The sequence below is a fragment of the Armigeres subalbatus genome, chromosome 2 (assembly GCF_024139115.2).
Source record: "Armigeres subalbatus isolate Guangzhou_Male chromosome 2, GZ_Asu_2, whole genome shotgun sequence".
Taxonomy (NCBI): Eukaryota; Metazoa; Arthropoda; class Insecta; order Diptera; family Culicidae; genus Armigeres; species Armigeres subalbatus.
Window position 1 is genome coordinate 68,707,411 of NC_085140.1, and position 20,014 is coordinate 68,727,424.

A 20,014-nucleotide genomic window follows, 5' to 3' on the forward strand; every position below is an offset into this window, starting at 1 on the left:
CATACGGGATGAGTGCGTGTGTGAGTGTGAATGAGCGAGTACATTAAGTGCTGCCTATCTCCCAGAAGTAATGCTGGGAGGCAGTTCCTTGGGGAACCAGGGTATTAGTAGAGAGGGTAACTCAAGTAACCTTCCGTTGTTTGGGTGGGTTTAGTGGGTCTGGCGTTCCGTCCACCCCACTCCCTGAGTGATAATTTCAGGTGTCTGTTTGACTGGCGTATTGTAGAGCTCCATAATCGTCGGTCTTGGGCGATGTTCCTCCAGTTTCCCCGAACGTTTAGGGTCCCCAGGTCCGATTCCACCGCGTGCAGCCAGCGTGTTCGTGGCCTTCCACGAAGTCGCCTGCCTCTATCTGGTTCACTGTTAAATATTGTCTTCGCTATTCTTTCTTCTGAGACTCGCAGTAAGTGACTAGCCCACTAAAGTCTGCCGTATTTTATACGATTCACAATATTTTCTTCTTTGTATACTTGATACAGCTCATGATTCATGCGTCTTTTCGCAGCACTTTTCGCTCGAAAACCTCGGAAGCTCTCCGGTTCGCCTCTTTTATCGTCCGTGCTTCATGTCCATAAAGTGGTAGAATCAGAGTTTTGTATAGAGCAAATTTCGTTTCCGTCTGCATGTTGCGGGAACTAAGCTAGTTAAGTAATCCGTAAAAGGCACTATTCGCAGCCACAATACGTCTTTTCACTTCACGGGAAACGTCATTGGCACAAGCGTTCCAAGGTAAACAAATTCTTCAACAACTTCAAACACATCCCCTTCAAACTCTACCTCAGCACCAACACCACTACCCAAGTAACATTTCAAGTTTTATTCCACTCTTGGAATGGTTTTCAAGATCAAATTATAAGAACTAACAATAAAACTCATAACTACACGACAACTTTCTGATGACCACTATAAGAATAAAATATGGCCAAGTGGCCCTCTCTAGATAACCACTATAAACCTCTTATAAGAGTATTTTAAAAACCCTTTTTGAACCACCCGCAAAAAAGGGAATTTGGCTGCGGCAGCTGTCAAAAATTTTGCTTTAAAAAGGGAAAAAAACATTGCGGAAAATAATAACAAAATGACTGATGATGAAATTCATGATGAGGATGTCAACAAAATAATATTTATCAGGTTTGTTTTTCAATATGCTTTTTATGAAATAAGCTGCGCTTTCGATTTTATGGTGAAAGCTTGGTAAAAATAAGATTGTATACCACGCGCCGGCAAAATAATGTAGTTTAGTGCTTTAAATTGAAAATACCTAAAACATCAACATCGTAAATATCCTCCTAATCTGTTAATGTTTCACCCAATTCCAATCATTTAGCAAGAAAAGTGTTCTACGCGATGAAAATATCATTTATTTATGGATTTCAGCGATAAATTTCACCGACTTGAAAATACTTCTCCTTTTCCAATATGGCCATCATGCATTCCGAGCAGAAAAATGTTGCTCTTATTTTACACCGTTATAAACTCTTTGCAATGCAAATATTCTTATTGGGGTTATTCATTTGACCACATTATGACTAAAAATTGTGGCTTTGATCGAACTTTGAAAATATGGCTTATTAAGCTCTTCAGCACGACCGTAGAGTTGCTCATAAGATCAATCGGAATTTGACGTTTGAAGCTTTTCCAGCAGATTTATGAGTGGTTATAGTGATAGTAATAAGAGCGCCAATAAAACTGAGAAACTAGCCATGTCGGTTGCTGTCATAAAACCACTATAAGAATTAAATAAATCCAACCAGCATGGTAATTGTTACTTGGGTAGGTCTTCCTCTATCTCTACCTGCCACCATGTACTTTGTCTTTGTAGAGTTAATGGTTAAGCCTATCCTCACCGTCTCCCTCTTCAGTGGGACAAAAGCCTCCACTACTGATCTGCGATCGATTCTAATGAAGTCGATGTCATCCGCAAAGTCCAAGAGCATATGCGAATGCGTGATAATAGTGCCGTTCCTCTGCACGCCAGATCTCCTAATACCGCCTTCGAGTGCAATGTTGAACAATAAATTCGAAAGTGCATCACCCTGGTTCAACCCGTCTAAGGTCACAAACGAGTTTGACACTTTGTCTGCGATCCGAATACTTGATTTCGAGCCATCCAGCGTTGCACGTACCAGTCTAATCAATTTCGCCGGAAAACCAAGTTCGGACATTATCTGCCACCGCTCATTTCTTTTCACTGAATCGTACACAGCTTTGAGATCAATGAACATATGGTGAGTCTGTAAGTTGTACTCCCGGAATTTATCAAGAATCATCCGCAAGCTAAACATTTATTCCGTCGTTGATCAGCCCTCACGAAAACCTGCCTGGTATTCGCCAACGAAGGACTCCTCAACCGGTCTCAGTCTATTAAACGGAATACGCGACAGGATTTTGTACGCTGAATTCAAAAGGGAGATCCCTCTGTAATTTGCATAATTGTAAAATCTAGTCTGTGCCCTTCCTTATAGATATCATTATTGGTCTTGAATTAATGAAACTTCAAAACATGTGCAGTGAGACTAGATTTCTAATCCTAAGAAGGCTATTCATTTGGTCACCTTTGCATATTTGTTGTTTCTCGGCCAATCAATGACTTTTATCATATACCACTTTTTATCAATTTTATCGGATCTCGATTCAATGATGAATGCCCGAATCTAACGAATGCCTGATTTCCATTTGAAATTTCTTTCACCCAAATTGATCAAACACCCGAACAGTATGCAATATTGAGAAGAAATATCAACCGGGAGGTCAACATCTCTTTGGTGACATTTTTAAGCACTATTTTAAATTGAAAAATTTCAAGTACCTAATCATATACATCTAGGTTTATTTTACGCGATTTGATTTTAGTTGATTTTTTAGTCAACTGCAATGGCACAAAAGTTAACAAGAAAAAACTCACAAAAAATTATAGCAAATTCAAGTGGCATTAGATAAGTTGTAACAGTTTTAGGTTAACCAGGGAATATTTCAACCGCGAAAAAATGAGCTAGGTAATCATATTTTTGCACAGAAGAGAGAAAAAAATCATTTCCGGATTATATTAGAAAGGTATTAAAACTTACAATCGCGAATTGAAACCGAGTTCCACGAGCATCCCTAACGTCTAGAACAGAACATACCCGCTCACAGTGCAATCGACCACGCTCTCCCGACACCAAAGCATAACAAAACTTGCATCATTCTCATTTCCTCGCGGCCCTCTGTTATTAGCTTTTGTGTGCAGTCCAACCAACCACACTCGCTTCGAAGCCTTGGCCCTCCACCGCTAGTCAGCAGTTGATCGTCACTGGTCGACCGGTTAGGATCGGTGTCGTCTCGCGTGCAACGTTTGAGCGTGCCCGTTCACGCGACAGTTCACTACTAGAGGGGAGTCCAGTTTAGTAAGAGGTACTTTTTGCACTTGGAGGACAACTGCAAATGAGAACAACATGCGCGAGATGTTTTCATGGGAATCTCCGGCTGCGGCTGCTGCTGGTGCAGTACCTTGAGCCGGCGGCAACAGAAGGTGAATTTATTGGAGCGCAAAACTATCGAACCTGAAGTTGCGGAGTTGCGGCAAAGATCGTGGCGGGAGTGATCTTTCAATGCGCGACCCTAATCGAATTGAAATATAAATACCGGGTGGCACTGGGAGGAGGTACACTGCTGGATCTTGGGAACTCTGAAACTGAATGGATGCCAAAGACGGGGCGCCTGTAGAGCGCCTCCTTTTCATAGATATCGAGGACGCGGCGTTCAAATGTTCGGCGAAGGCGGTCGTGCTACAAACAGAAAACCAGTTCTAATGGATTTTTTGTTTCGACTGTTTTATGTTTAGAAGTTTAGTGCTAATAAAACGTGAGGTAAATCATTACACTCGTTGAAAAGAGCAAATGGAGAAGAAGATGTAGACGAAGTAGGTATATGGATGGATATGTGTTGAGCGCTGAGCTAACCGCAGCAAAAGTGCAGAAGTGAGGATCGCACCTAGCAGAACACGGGGCCCTCGGGAGTTATGAAATCTTTTTCTCACGGCCCAACCTGTGATGTGGTCTGTCTGTACTGTAGTGCAACAAATTCTAGGCATAACAACAAGAAGAAATCGTAGGAGCAGTTGTTGGCGTTTGAAAGATACCGACCGGCGATGAAAGAGTTGTTGCTTCAGTTCGTTCTGCCCGGTTTGTGGTGCCCATAGTGTTTGAATCCAAATCCAATTATGGTTAATTAAATTTGAAAGCATCGGATATGTGTGCGCAGGTGGTATTGAGTTTCCCTACTGTGGTTGGCCGTGTGGTTTCTTAGAAGTTACAGAGTGTCGTCGAACGACGGTCATCTATCAGCAACATCGGGTGCAGCAGTGCAAGTTCGTTGTTTCATTTCGCCGAAGTGGAATTAATTTGTTCGCGACGCGTGTGATGTGCATCGCAAAGTTCGCTATTTTATGTCATCGGTGATTGTGTCTCGTACGGCCAGCGGCCAAAGTGTAGGTTACAAACCGGCCAGCTATCAGCGAGCAACTAAAGTCAATTGGTGGCGTTCAATTAACTAAATTGTGATATTTATTTCGTTCTGGATAAATGGAGTTTTTACAGGGGAAGAACTACATGTTATGAACCTAAATGAACTACGTAATAGTCTAGTTTTTACCAAACAACGTTGCTTCAATTGTCAGATAACAAAAGAGTGGGTAAGTTAACTATATTTTATTTTGGTTCATTCAAGTTTTAATAAATCAAACCACTAGTTAAAAAACTCTGGACTAAAAAGTTTTATTATAAGAAAACAATGTATTTCAAAGAATCCCCTTTACTTCCTAGCACTTTGCGTAAAAGTAAAGATTTTTTTTTCTCAATCTGTTTTCTCACTACATTTTTCCCCGATATAACGGACACTTTAAAAAATATTTATGATTCAGTTAGTTTTTTCCACAATAATTATATCAATTGTCATAAACATTTGTGTAGGGACTTCTATTACAATTGTATCAAATCTAATTCTACTACAATTGGACGCAGTAGTTCTAACTCCCCAACAAAAAAAAACTAGAGTTTGAATTAATCATTCAGATAAATTTTTCTACTGTTTTCTTCAGTTTACATCACAAGTGGAGCTAAACTGAGTCACGATGGAACACGTAACACAATAGAATTTTTATTCTTGAAATTTAGGTACAAACGACAAAATTATTTTTGAAAATAAACTGATTTTCTGCCATTTTTAATAAATTTCGGAGGAGAAACTCTTTAAAGAATTCCTCGGAAAATCCAATTAGTTCCATTTGAAAAAAAAACTTCGGGAAACAACAGTTCCTTCGGAAATTTTTTCCGTATTTTTTTTTTTTTGAAAATTCCTCTGAATATTTGAGATTTTCATTGGGAATTCCTTCGGAAACATTTCCTGGAATTCTTTTAGGAATTCTCAGGGAAATATCTTAAGAAATTCTTACCGAAAGTTTCTTCAGGTTTTCCTTCAAAAATTCGTCCCAAAAAACCTCCAGAAATACTTTCGGGAACCTTTCCAGGAACTCCTCCCAGTAAAAAATTATTAAATTCCTCCAGGAATTCCGTTGAACACTACATGGATTCTTACGGAAAATCATCTAGGACTGTCTTTGAAAATTACCCCAGATATTTTCTCGAAGTTTCCTATTGAAAATCCTTACCAATTCCAGAAGGTCCTTTGGAATTCTGCTGGAGTTCTTCTCAGAAAATTTTGTTAAGTGAATTCTTTCGTAAACATATTAAAGAATGAAACAGTTTCCGATGGAGATCGAAAAGAATTTTTGAATGACTTTTTGAAGAAATTTTCGAAAGAAATCCTAAATAAATTTCTAGAGCAATTTCCAGAGGTCTAAACGAATTTCCGGAAGGGTTGCTAGAGGGATTTTCGAAGAAACGTCTGGAGGATTTCCTAAAGAATCTTCCAAAGGCATTCCTCAAGGAGTTCTGAAGGAATTCCTGTGGGAAATTTTGATGAAATGCAACGAAGTTTCCAAAGGAATTACTTAAAAAATTGCTGGAGAAATTACCGGAAAAAAATACGGGATGTCCGAAAGAATATCTGAAGATTTTTTATATTCCTGAGATAATTGCCAAAGGAATTTTAAGGAGAATACCCAAAAGAATTAAAAATACCTCAAGGAGTTTACGAAAAGATGCCAAACTTTGTTTTAAATTGAGTGAATAATTTTGTTGACCAGATAGGTAAATTTTCAAAGGATTATTTGAATTTAGTAAATTCCTAGAAATTCGTCCTAGAATTTTGGAAGGAACTTCTGGAGAAAATTTCAAAGGAACTAAAAATATTCACAATCGCTCCAAATGTATCATATACAAAACGCTCGTAAGACCTGTTGTCCTCAACGGACATGAGACTTTAGCTTCTTGTAAGTCTACACAGCAAAAAAAAATAATCACATCAGATTTGATGCACATCATCGCCGTCGCAAATCGTATGTGATATTACATCAGTGTTGTGTTACAAAAAGTGACGTACTTGGAATTTTCTTCTCAAAATAATGCAATTTGCGACGTAACATTTTCGACGTAATAACAAAAACGACGTAAAAATCAGTTACCAGAAATCTCGCTTTCGGCTGGATTACGGGTGTTCGGGAAGTACGAGGCACTGAAGACAGTTTTCGGTTGACATTGCATAAAACAATACTTGTGAAAGAGTTGGCTTTAAAAATAGATTGTGAGATGATACCTGATATTGGGAATTTGGTCTCATCAGTACCTGATGAGCTGCGGAAGACGACCGAAATCCTTCGTAGCTTACTAGGGAAAGCACCTGTCTAGCGTACTGGGAACGTGGGATCAAACCCATTTTTTTAGGTTTTTTGCTCAACCCGTTCTCTAGTGTTGTATTTTTGTGATCCATTTTAACCTCATTTACCATTAAGCTTGTCACCTACGAAACTGGTCATTTTGATTTCTTTTCATTACTGCACCATACGCATTTAATTTTAAATCGCTGTTATAAACAACTTTTTAAAATAATATCAATTGAAATGTAGGGGGAAAGACGGCTTTGGCAGGTTTTGTTCTATTATTGGCAGGGGGGTTTTTGTCGACCAAATTTTATGAAATTTGGCCACAATGCTCTTTGATAAGTAAAGAATGTTTAGGCCAAATTTGAGCATAGTCAGACATAAAAAACCCCCTGCCAATAATAGAACAAAATCTGCCAAAGCCGTCATTCCCCCTAGATCAATATGTATTTACATTAGTTAGTCATTTGAACGACCTTTAACACGATGGGTCTCCGAGCCTTTTATCCAAAGTTCGGTTGTGGAGTAATCCTATAGCATTTACGTATACAGTGATATCCCGATTTCATCACCCCTGGTGAATTTTAGGGTGATTAATAAGGCACATTTAAAAAGTATGAATCAGTTTATGCATTATGGAAAGGCATAATGCGTGAACCGTACCCATTATTTCTTGTCAATTTTGAGGTGACAAAATCGGGTCGAAAACGTGATAAAATCGGGGGTCTACAATATCAGGAAGTGACAAAATCAGATCAACACTGTACTTAGTATACGAGAAAGGCAAAAAAAATAGTGAAAATGTAAAAGATTGTTCTCAAAAAAAAGCACGGTACCCCCAGACGCGAATGTGTTAACATTCATAAACCTCCGTGATTTTCTCACGAACAGAAAGCATAGAACTTCAGGAAAAAGATACGGGGTGTTTAAAAATCTTTAATTGATGAAATTTTGAATACGCCTTATTCGAAAATTTCCTTTTTTTATCCAATAGCTTATTAGGCTGATACAAATATTTAAAAACTATTTTGTCTCCCCCCCTCGGATTTTTTTTGCCAAAAAATTGAGGGGGCAACAAAATAAAATTTGGATAATTTTGAGGATTTTCAAAACATTCTTTAATAAATCCGAGGAGTTTTTTTATTTTTTTTTTTTCATTTTAATATTTATTTTTTATCATCCCCCCTTGATCTTTCGGAGACCAGGAGAGTAAACTGTGCAATAAAAATCGAAAATTTTCTCGTTTGGAACTGTTGTTTCATCAGATATATATCTAGACGAATCGCGAAATATGACAGGCCTACGTAGGCTGGACACATTATCCGAATGTCAAAGAACATTCATTCAATTATAAAATCCCGTATTGCTACTGGCATTTTCAAAATACTTGAATCAATTACTATTGAAAATGAAAACATTAATAATAATTCTATTTTATAGCTAACATGTATTTGTATGGGAAAATCCTACAATTTTAAAATAGGGCGTATCCAAAATTTCACCGACGAAAGATTTTAAAATACCCTGTATCCTTTTCCTTGTGTTCTAAGCTTTCTTTTCATGGCAAAACCACGGAGGTTCATGAAAGTTCAATTTCGTTTGACTAATTTTATTTGCTTATTATCTAGTGCAGCGGTTCTCAACCTGGGGTACATGTACCCCCGGGGGTACCTTCGCTGACCCCAGGGGGTACCTCGGACGAAAATGCGTAATGGCGTAATGACGTATTACAATTCCAATAAAAAAGTTATTGGTAAGGTCTTAATGATTGTAGAAATTTATATTGCAAGACTTTGTATTGTACATAATATGCATATCAAAACATATCGAATCAGTAAATCAAAACATATCGAATCATGTTCAGCACAGCCAACACAGTGTATGAAGGGCTGTGGGACAAAAGATCAAAAAAAAAATCTTCAAAAGCAATCTACTTGATTATGAAATATGTTAAGAATATACTTCTTAACTAAAATATTGAATTTGAAGGTTCAGAAGCCTTGAGGCAAAAGCTATTTTAGTTACCAGATAAATATTGTCGCTGTCGTCGATGTCCGGAACATCTTTTGCTGGCGAAGATAGGGGAGCTAAATGTCAAAGAAGGAAAATCCATACAATTTGACAGCTTGGTACCCAACATGTTCCGGACAGCAGAACAAAGGGAACCGAAGCGACAATGTTTATCTAGTAACTAAAATATCATTTCTTTAGGCATAAAAGCTTTTTTCCAAAGCGGTTCGAAAGCCTCCTTTCAAATCCCCTTTTAAGATGCTTGAAAACCTCCTTTAGAGGTGCTCAGAATTCTACTATCAACCAGCCTTTTTAAGTGGTTTGGAAGCCTCTTTTCAAAAGGGACGGAAGCCCCCTTTTATGAGGCTTGAAACTTTCTTTCGAGGCTCGAAAGACCCCTTTCATGAGGCTCGAAAGCCTCCCTTTATAAGGCTCGGAAACTTCCTTTCGAAGGGCTCGGAATTCTTTCAGCCAACCCTCACAAGTGGCTCGGAAGCCTATTTTCAAAAGGGTCAGAAGCCCAGTTTCAGGAGGCTCGGAAGCTCCCTTTTCAAGAGAGTTGGAAGCCCCCTTTCAAGAGACTCGAAAGCCCATTTCAAATGGCTAGCAAACTTTCTTTCTAGTGGCTCGGAAGTCTTTCAAACGGCTCAACAACGTCATTTCTAGATGATCAATGACTCCCTTCAAGAGGCTCGAAATACCTCTTTCATGCTGCTCGGAAGCACCCTTTTAAGAGGTTCGGAAACCTCCTTTCGAGGGGCTCGGAATTCTTCTTTCAGCAAGCCCCCTTTGAAGTGGTTCGGAAGCCTCTTTTCAAAAGAGTCGGAAGCATCCTTTCCAAGAGGGTTAGAAGCCCCCTTTCAAGAGATTCGGAAGCCCCCTTTCAAAAAGATAGGAAGCTTTCATTCAAGAGGCTCGGAAGCTCCATTTCAAGTGGCTCGGAAACCTTATCGTGGATTTCGAAATTCTTCTTTCAAGAAGCTTGGAAGCCTACTTTCAAAAGGCTCAGCAACGTCATTTTAAGATAGTCAAAGCCTCCTTTCAAGAGGCTTGAAAGACCCCTTTCATTAGGCTCGGAAACCTCCTTTCGAAGGGCTCGAAATTCTATTTTCAGCCAGCCCCCTTTAAAGTGGTTCGGAAACCTAATTTTCTGTGATACATTTTTAGATATCAATAATACATTTCACTTTCCTCTGACACTTAGGATTTTTCCTCTGGTTGAATTTTGAACCATGTAGGAATTAAAATGTTTGAAACTTAACCTAATTTAAACTAAGGCTGTGAACCATTCCACCGATTCGTTTAACTTTTAGTATTTTTTTTTAGTTAAGGTGATTATACAATCAAGCCATGTGGTGAATTTCAAATTCACCACACGGTTTCCAACTCCTGCTATCAAAAGCTAAAATCTAGCGTAATAATTTTCGCACAATGCTGAAATTAAAGTCGATTGTTCATCCCCAGTTCATCCCCAGTTGTGGTTCTTTCAATCCGTGCTCTTGAAAAATCACTAGAAAAAGCACGTGGTTTCCAAGATGGCTGATTTGTGGCTTTGTTGTATAACCACCTTAAGTTCGATGGTTATTTCTCCGTGGTACAAGGAGCTAATCGTTGCAATAGAAGATTGCAACGATCTTTGTCTCAAATTGGAAATTATTTCATTGGACATTTGTTGTCAATTTCTTTGAATCCTCTGAAGTGCCTTCTTTCCAGTATTGCAGCAACTAGTCCATATTGGCACAGCATACAACATGGCTGGTCCAAAAATTTGTTTGTAAATCAAAAATTTGTTTTGAAGACAAAGCTTTAATTTTCTTTTTTAAGTATCTATGTACACTTAATATATTTGTTACATTTGGCTTGAATGCCTTCAATGTGATTTTTAAAAGTTAATTTTTGATCCAGCAGAAGTCCTAAATGTTTAGCTTCGCTAGACCAATTAATTGGAACTCCATTCATAGTGACAATATGTCTGCTAGAAGGCTTCAAAATAAGAAGCTCTTGGCTTATGTGGGAAAATTATAAGCTGAGTTTTGGAAGCATTCGGCGAAATTTTCCATTTTTGCAAGTAAGTGGAGAAAATATCCAAACTTTTTTGCAATCTACTACAAATGACACGAAAGCTTCGCCTTTTGGCTGTGAGCCCCGTGTCATCTGTAAACAAAGATTTTTGACACCCTGTTGGTAAATCAGGTAAATCAGAGGTAAACATGTTATACAATACGGGCCCCAGTATGCTGCCTTGTGGAACGCCAGCTGTTACAGGTAATCTATCAGATTTAGAATTCTGATAGTTTACCTTACCTGCAATGAGCGATCTGATAAATAATCTTCGATTAGTTTAATAATGCACAGAGGAAATTTAAAATTCATCAATTTTACAATCAAACCTTATGAAAGTTCGATAATATTCACGTTTGGAGGCACCGTGAGCTGGTTGTCACGAAAAATAATTGATATATGGTCGCATATTCATTGGAAACCAATTCAACAAGTCCCAAACAGTTTAGTTCCAGTTACTTATAGAACACTGTCTTCTTCTTTTTCTTATTGGCATTACATCCCCTACTGGGACATTGCCGCCTCGCTGCTTAGTGTTCATTCAGCACTTCCACAGTTATTAACCGCGAGGTTTCAAAGCCAAGTTACCATTTTTGCATTCGTATATCATGAGGCTAACACGATGATACTTTTATGCCCAGGGAAGTTGAGACAATTTCCAAACCGAAAAGTGTCTAGACCGGCACCAGGAATCGAGCCCAGCCATCCTCAGCATGGTCTTGCTTTATAGCCGCGCATCTTACCGCTAGGCTAAGGAGAACACCGTACGAAGATAAAAAAGTTTTCTGTGGAACTTTGTATAAAATAATGTTTCGCAATTTGAATCCAGTTTAAAGGAAGACTAGCAATGTAGATTTAAATAAATAAAATTAAAAAATAAGTAGTAATAACCATTTTTTAAAGAAGAGTGGGGAGGGGGATATCAGTATCAGTATTTACACACCTTGGTTCTTTCAATATTCATTGGATTTAGCCTGAATGATCTAATGTATAACCTTTTTTTTGTTATTCACTATTTGCGTCTTTCAACAATGACTATGATTAAACTAATTGTGTGTAAGGGTTAGTGTCAATATCGACCAATGTAGATCACCAACCGTGGATCTTCTGTGATGGTATGTCAAAAAGATGAAAAAGCAAACTGTAAACATGTTTGTAATCGGCGAACAAAACCCTCAATCAGAACAAGATATCTTGAAACCGCACCATTCAAAGAAATGCGACATGCTTAATAAATAAACGGGATCATATGTAATGAGCTGGCCTCGACCATCACTCGGTTGTGAGTTTGCAGTACCTGCATGTGTTTAACGGGCGCGTGGGGTCTCCACTCTGTGGACGGGAGACGATGACGGCCAGATATGGGTCCATAAGTGGGGAACCTGTTTCTGGGTGTTTTCTGTTTGGCTTGCAAGTTCTGTCGTTGAAGGTTTATGCACGTCGCTCATTTGGTGGAGGCTCCTAACAGACGCCGATCACTGACTGCAATCTCAGTTTGTTGTTCAAAAATTGAATCAACCAGAATTCAGTCATCGTTAAAAGGTTGAAACCTCGCTTGCGGCACTCAATAATGCAAGCATTATTTCTAGGTTTCATCCCGCTTTTACCGGGAACCTGCCACTGCGCTGTTGAAGCTGGCTGCGTTTCTCAAAAGTCAATAATACATGTACCTATGTATGTACCTACATACACAACACATGACAGGGAACCGGTTCCAGCTGATCCCGAACGAGGCGCGCTGCGTTGAGACTGTGCAACTTTCATTAACAAACCGAGAAACTGCGCCCGATCGTAGATTTCGCCGTGGTCGGCCGTGTGCGGTGTCCAAAACAAATCGCAACTGGCGGCGTGGTATCAATCGGATTGCTTTGGAGCTCGCTCAAGTGGAACAGACCCATGGGGAGGCGATCATGGGATTAGTTGCTGTTGTTGTTGTTGGGACTGTTGTCATACGGATATTGGTTTTTCAACCAGATTCAGCAATCTCTTGAAATTCACCTGGACCAGGGTTGAGAGGTGATGCGACGAAGCTGAAGAAGTAGAAGATCAAAGTGAGGGCAAAAATCGTGAGATTGGAAAAAATAAAGTGTTAGGCCCCATTCATTATAGCGACGGGGAACTTTCTATGGGGGTTGCTAGAAGAGATGTCAAACGCTTCGCACCAGGAACCGCCTACATGGGATGGCCTAAATTTGGTTGCCAGTTAGCCGTCGCGGTCGTCACTCGGTTGGTTGGTGCTGGAAACTCCCACGAAAAGATTGATATCTGTTTGAGCCTGTTTCCGCGTGTTACACCTATTTTAAAATAGTGTAGGCTAATGATCTTGAGCGATCTCGAAAGGTGTAAAGGCTGAGATAAATTAGCATTCGGGGAATATTTGGAACAGGCTTTTAGATTTCTCGCCCATGTCCATGTCTTCTGTTTTTAAATGTTTATTCATGTGTACACTGCTGCATTTCACTAGATATATAATTACTTTTACAGCTTAGTCAATACATCTTATACCAATATTTTTATGGTCTCAAGAATCAAATGATTTTAATGAAATTTTTACAATTTCATATCATAATACCTGGTTTTACAGTTGATGTTGAAGTGATAATATGGTCTTCTGGAATGTGTACCCAAATGACGCACAAGACTTGTCAGATTTAGCTATTAACAATTAATCAAAATAGCTTCATTAATTTAAAATAAGCTCCTTGAGAGCTGGCTATGAGCGATCGCTAACGCAAATTATACGAAAGTGTAAAAGAGGGAAGTACGCAAGAGAGCGAAGATCGAAATTAATTTGAAAACTCAGTAAGGGCTTTATGATCAACAGATGATAAGCCACGAATTCAATTATCCGTAATCTATTTTTAAGCTAAGGTAGAAACAGCTACTCTAAAAATATTTTCTCTCGATATTCTTAGGTTCCATTAGTTATACAATTTACATCATTAAATTCTTTTAGCAATATTGTTTCAATCCAACACATTTTTTTAATGTATTAAAAAATTGCAAAAGCACTTTCCCTTTTTCAATGAGTGTGATATTTCACGCTTCGACTCCCGCATACCGGCTTGTAACTATCTGGCGTTTCAGATGTAGTGTGGCATATTGTTTCTTTTGTGTGAAATATTCCGTTCTCGCGCTTTCCGTATCGCTCGTCTAACCTCGGTACGTACATATGTAGTAGCTGCAAAATCATGGAGCGAACAGTTGTTCTCAAGCCAAACTCACTGTTGTTTTGTTGCCGTAGTACAGTGACACAGTTTTCACTTTCACGCACGCTTTCCAGTTCGTTCCCCCTGTCCATAATCAGAGGCACACCCGCATCACCGTCACTGTACCCATCAACTCGTGTATATTTTCTACACGTGTCTGATAGTGAGCACGATGTCGACGAGGACGCCTTCAAGTCCATGTGCCGCCACTATTTCGCACGAATCATTAATGTTGTTGATGCTAGTGGATGACGGGTGAATCTGAATAATTTATGAATAGATATAGAATGAAATCAGCATTAATGCGAACCATGCCGTTGCAATATGGTCTATGGACTGGTATAAACAACCAGTATTACACTGTGACTGGACGTGGAACGCACAATGGATTCGTGAATGCGGAAGAATCACACTGTACTGCCGCACCGACTGGGGCACTGGCCCCTAATGCGAAACTATTTCGTATAAAAAAGTATGCGAAAAACAGTGAACGCGTTTCAATTTGTTTCTACAAGCTGCAAGGGAAACTTTTACCACTGTCCGCGGTGCGAGTTCGTTGATTGATGTTGTGTTTATGTGAAACAAGACGATCTCAAATTTTTAATGGACTTGTACTAATGTGTTTAGTTACATAAAGACCTCTGCATACGGTGAATTGTAGTAGCAAACATGAAAAGATTTGATTGAGTTGACCTGAAATAAATCGGAATGGGCTAAATTGAGATATTTGCTTATGTTAAGTTCAAATTGTAATGTTGAATTCATTGAATTCAGAATATAAATATAAGCTGGGAATTAATGATAATTTTTCAAGGTTAAAAAAATCCTCATACCGACCATCTAATTTATTGAGCTCAAATTTCTTTTACTTTCTGAGGATGAAATATCAATGAAAAGCACTATTTATTTTTTTCATTCGAAACAATCAATGTTTTGTTTCAAAAAATGAGGTAGAGTAAACGATAATTGTGAGTGTACCTGTAGTTGCGGTAGTGTAACTTACAAAAAAACGGATTGAACGCAGCAACCTGCGTGCTGCTATGTTGATCGATTTATCAATCATAACTCATAACACAAAACAACAAATAGCAGAAATGGAATTTATTCATAATAGGTAAATATAATTAAATTCGATCTCCATATGAAAACCATGCGATTTGCAACAATAGGCACATGAATAAAAAGTTATCGCAACTATAGGAACAGTGTACCAAAAGTTGGGGGATTCATTTCAGGTAAAATATTGACATCCAAATGGCGAGTTCGCTTCCCAGTTCTGTCCAGGAAGTATTCGGGTGTGAAACATTCTCAACTCCCTAAGCATAAATTTCCACGCAAAATGCATACTCATGCAATGGCAATAATAGAAAAGCTTTCAATTATTAACGGAAAAAATGCTAATACTAAGTTGAAAAGCAAGCCAATTAATCCTTAAGGTTAATGGATTCCGTCATCTTTTGATTATAAACGATTACATTATTGTGCTGTTTAATAAGAAAAGAAGTATCTCCCGTCGTCCTCGTTCCTTTGTGTAAGCAAATGAACATGAGCGGGAGCAGATTGACTTTGAGCTACTTCAGATGTTCATTAGACAGGACTAATATTGGGACGTGCTTAGCTTAGAAACCTCGTTCTGGTCACGACAATGACACAGCCGGTAGAATTGAATTTATTTTTTCAAGCTGCCTACATCTGTTGGACGTGGAACGCACAATGGTGACCTCCGATAACGATACCAGCAGAGAAAATCGGAGACACTTCATGGCAGGAAACCGTACGTACTTTGGACTCCTCAAAACGCTCCGATCGAATGGAGTTCGCCGCCGTACCAAACTGTCTATCTACAAAATGCTTATTAGAACGGTCTCTACGGACCCGAGTCCTGGATGTTGCTCGTGAAGCACCAACGCGCACTGGGAGTTTTCGAAAAGAAAGTGCTGCGTGTCATCTATGGTGGGATGCAGATGGCGGACGGTACGTGGAGTAGGTGAATGAACCACGAGTTACATTAGCTGTTGGGAGAACCATCCATCGTTCACACCGCGAAAATCGGAAGACTGCGGTGGGCCGGGCACGTAGCCAGAATGTCAGGTATCAGGTATCAGATTGGAAGCCCAAGAGCCAATCAAACCAACACTTAGATATATATTCACCCAACACTTAGATATTGGAAGAGCTGGCTCAGGACCAAAAAAGGCTTGTGATGCTCCTCCCAAGTGCTTGATCCTTAATGAAAAGAAATCAGGATCATCCGAAGATGTTATATCGACACATCCAGGGAAGTACGTTTCAAATAAGTGCTCTAACGATTCTTCATCAGAAGAAGTGTAGTCGCCATTTGGCTTGCGAATTTCGCCAGCTTAGAAATCCTTGGATCTCAAGAAGAAGAATTTTATTCAATCGACTGACTTCACTCAAATTGGAAACATTTGCACAAAGGTTTTTCCAGCCGGATCGTTCAGCCGATCGTAGAGCCTTCTTGTAAGCTTTTCGAGCCAACTTGAAAGAATCCGTCCCTGCTGAATGGCGTCTGTTCCAACTTCTTCTACACTGCTTCCTGAGCTTAGCCAAATCGGAATTCTACCACGGGATTCCTCTTGAGGTTTTCACAGAACGCAAGGGGCAAGCTTCTTCAAAAGCTTCCACGATATGCAACGTTGTAGTATCAACGGCATCATCCAAGTCGGTAGGAGTTTCAATGGATAATAGGTATCCATGAAATTTTGTCGAGAGCAACTCTGTTTAGAGATCCCTGTTGGTTGAACGGGGATTTCTAAAACGCAAGGTCTGTGAAGAAACATTCAACTGATCAAAATAGATGTAGCGATGATGGTCAGATATGGATTCCTCATTTGACACATGCCAATTCGTCAACTCGTGACTGATTCTATTATTCTATTGGGGCAGAGAGTTATGTCTAACACTTCTGCTCTATTAGATACCATAAAGGTTGGGCGATTGCCTATGTTAGGTAAACCAAGTTCGGTACTACTTAAGTATTCCATCAAGCTGGAGCCTCTCAGATTGATATCCGAGCTACCCCAGATGATGTGATGAGCATTAACATCACTGCCGACAATTAGCGGAAGGCCTTTTGACGTGCAATAAATGACAATTTGTTTGAAAGCATCCGTAGGGGATGGTTCATCATGTAGTAAATAAACCGAACAATAGACGTATTTCCTGACGGGGGATCCGCCAGTTGCATCAGTTGTGATAGATCATACATCTCTGGTTGTTAGTTCAGAGATAAGTGTAGCAACGATAGCGTTGTTAACAAGTACACACGCAGGCGGCATTGATCGAGAGTTTGCCATTTCATTACTAAAAGCAGCAAAAACCGGGCTCACTAGGTTACTTAGGTAGAAGCTACCCTTGCGAAAATAGGGTTCCTGCACCAAAATCACTTAGGATTTGCCATTTTGTTTTTTTTTTTGTGCCGAAGATTGATTTGAGCTATCCTAACTGTAGCCATTGCGAATTACGATAAAACACTCCACAACTTTAACATTTATGTGAACAGCAAAGATGAAACCAAGTCGGTATCGTATCAAGAACGTCAAAGACGAAACACAGAGTAAACTGTGAAAAACGCATAAAGCGAATCCATATAGGTGACAATTAGATGAAAAACTAAATAAAAGCATACTCATAATCCCACCCTTATTTAACCTCAGGGAGATTGAATAAGAGTAGCCGATTATTTCGGAGAAGCAAAAAGTCAACTACGCCATAGCTCCGGTTAGCGTAGTAAGAGCTCAATACAGTGAAGTGCGCCCTGGTGCTTCACAGGCTCCGTTAGGTTAGGTTAGGTTCTTTTTAGACCCCCCTAACGATTCATTCATAGGCACGGTAAGCTTAAAGCCGCATCACACCAAGAATTAGGGGTCTCTGTATGGTGGACTTTTACAAATGGAACAGGCAATCCGTAGCGTCATTCTTAGCCAGACAACCGGCTGCCGACACCACACAGCTATCTAGTCTCGGATTCAAGCATCAACGCCTTAATATTTATTAAATCGTATTGTGAACAGGTAGACCAGCAGCGATTCGTTCGTAAATTAAACTGATACATATATTATCATTCCCGAGAAACCAATAAATAATGAAAATGAAATTTTTATTTTTATTTATTTGGATTGGATTTAAATCGAATTTGATGCGAACAAATTCAATTTGAATTTGGATTAGATTAAGATTGGACGCAGATTAGTTTCGGACTGAATCTGCATTGGGTTCAGATTGATTTCGGATTGGATTTGGATTTGATTCAGTTGGTTTTGAATTGCATTTAGATTGGAGTTGCATTAAATTTCGACTGAAGTTGAAACGGATTTGGATCGGATTTGGATCGGATTTGGATCGGATTTGGATTGGATTGGGACTGGATTTTCGGATTCAGATTGGTTCCAAATTGGCTTTGAATTGGTTTTGGATTGAATTTAGATTGGACCTGGATTGGATTTGCATTTAGATTGGTTCAGACTTGAATTGGATTTTAATTTAGATTGTTTCTGAATTGGATTTGTTTTAAATTGGGATCGAATTTGGATTCGGATTGGATTCGGATTGAATTCGGATTCAATTTGTATTGGATTTGGATTGTACTTGGATTAGATTCGGATTGGATTTGGATTGTTCGGATTGATTTTCGATTGGATTTGGGTTGGATTTGATTCTGTTGGTTTTTAGTTGGAATTAGATTGGAGTTGCATTAAATTTGGAAAGGATTTGGAATGGATGTGGATTGGATTTGAATTGGATATGGATTAGATTTGGATTGTATTTGGATTGGATTTGGATTTAGATTTGTTCGGAATTGGATTTGGATTAGATTCTGATTGAATTTGGATTGGTTTAGGATCCGATTTGAATTGGATTTTGATTTAGATTGGTTTTGAATAAGATTTGGATTGAATTGGGATTAGATTATGAGTGGATTGGAATGGATTGGATTTGGACTGAATTTGAATTCGATTCAGATTGGATTTGAATTGAATTTGGTTTGAATTCGGATTGGATTTTGGATTGATTCGGATATATTTTAAATTGAATTTGAACTGGAGTGTCATTTATGTTGGACTGGGTTTGGAATGGATTTGAATTGAATGTGGATTGTTTTTGAACTGGATTTGGATTGGATTTAGATTTAAATTTTGGATTGGTTTAAGATTGAATTTGGAAAAGAAAGGATTTGAACTGGACTCGGATTACCTACACACGGTTTCCTGTGACTTTTCATTTATCCTTCAAGACATCTTTCTCTCTTTGCTATTTTCAAACTTTACAACTATTCCTATTCACATTGGCTACACCTGGCATCCATGAGATTCCACTGGACACTAGTATCAAAGGTGAATAGGTTTATTGGAAAGGTACGCATTGCGTAATGCGCACCTTTCTATTAAACCTATCCTCCTTCGAGGTAATCTTGCTTTCGAACGGGACACCTTTTCACTAATCAACCCCATTAACCATCAAACTTTAAGAATAATAAGATGCTGTGATCTTAGTGATATAGTTATTTATGCAACGTTGCACCACAGATGAGTATCCAACGAGGCTTGCCGAGTCAGATAAATGCTACGAGTGCTTAAAAAATATGTTTCTGCGATGATTTGAATTGGGCTTAGAATTGAATTTTTGATTTCGCAATACTTCTGTCCAATTTTGGGAAGTGTCATGGGACTAGTTTGCTAGCAAAATTTGGATATTTTTATGAACATGTCACGCTTAAAAGATTATTGAACTTTGTCTAACCTAGGCGCAACTTGCTGGTTTTATGAGCCGCCACTCTGGGCGGAAACTATCGCATGGACCTTAAAATCCAATTTAAAAAATCTACTAAGAACTAGGTGACCCGGTAGACGTTGTTCTGCATAGTGGGCGAGGATGCACGTTGTGAAATGCCCATGCGAAATTTTTATTTTGATTTATTTTGGAGTGTCTAAAATATGTACATTTCGCGGACCAAAAT

At 38.9% G+C, this 20,014-nt stretch overlaps 1 protein-coding gene across 9 annotated transcripts in view; it reads left to right on the forward strand.

Annotated features, from left to right (window-relative positions):
• Positions 1-20,014, forward strand: part of LOC134208868 (uncharacterized) — a 184,479-nt gene that overhangs the window by 104,867 nt on the left and 59,598 nt on the right. For 2 of the 9 annotated variants that reach the window (XM_062684810.1, XM_062684819.1), the window contains exon 1: positions 3,296-4,672. The exons of 2 other annotated variants lie outside the window; for them this stretch is intronic. The gene's annotated coding sequence lies outside the window, so the exon portion shown is untranslated. Of the gene's footprint in view, positions 1-3,295; positions 4,673-20,014 lie in introns of those variants that run through there. 5 more of the 9 variants (XM_062684811.1, XM_062684813.1, XM_062684814.1 and 2 more) reach the window with 5 other exon arrangements.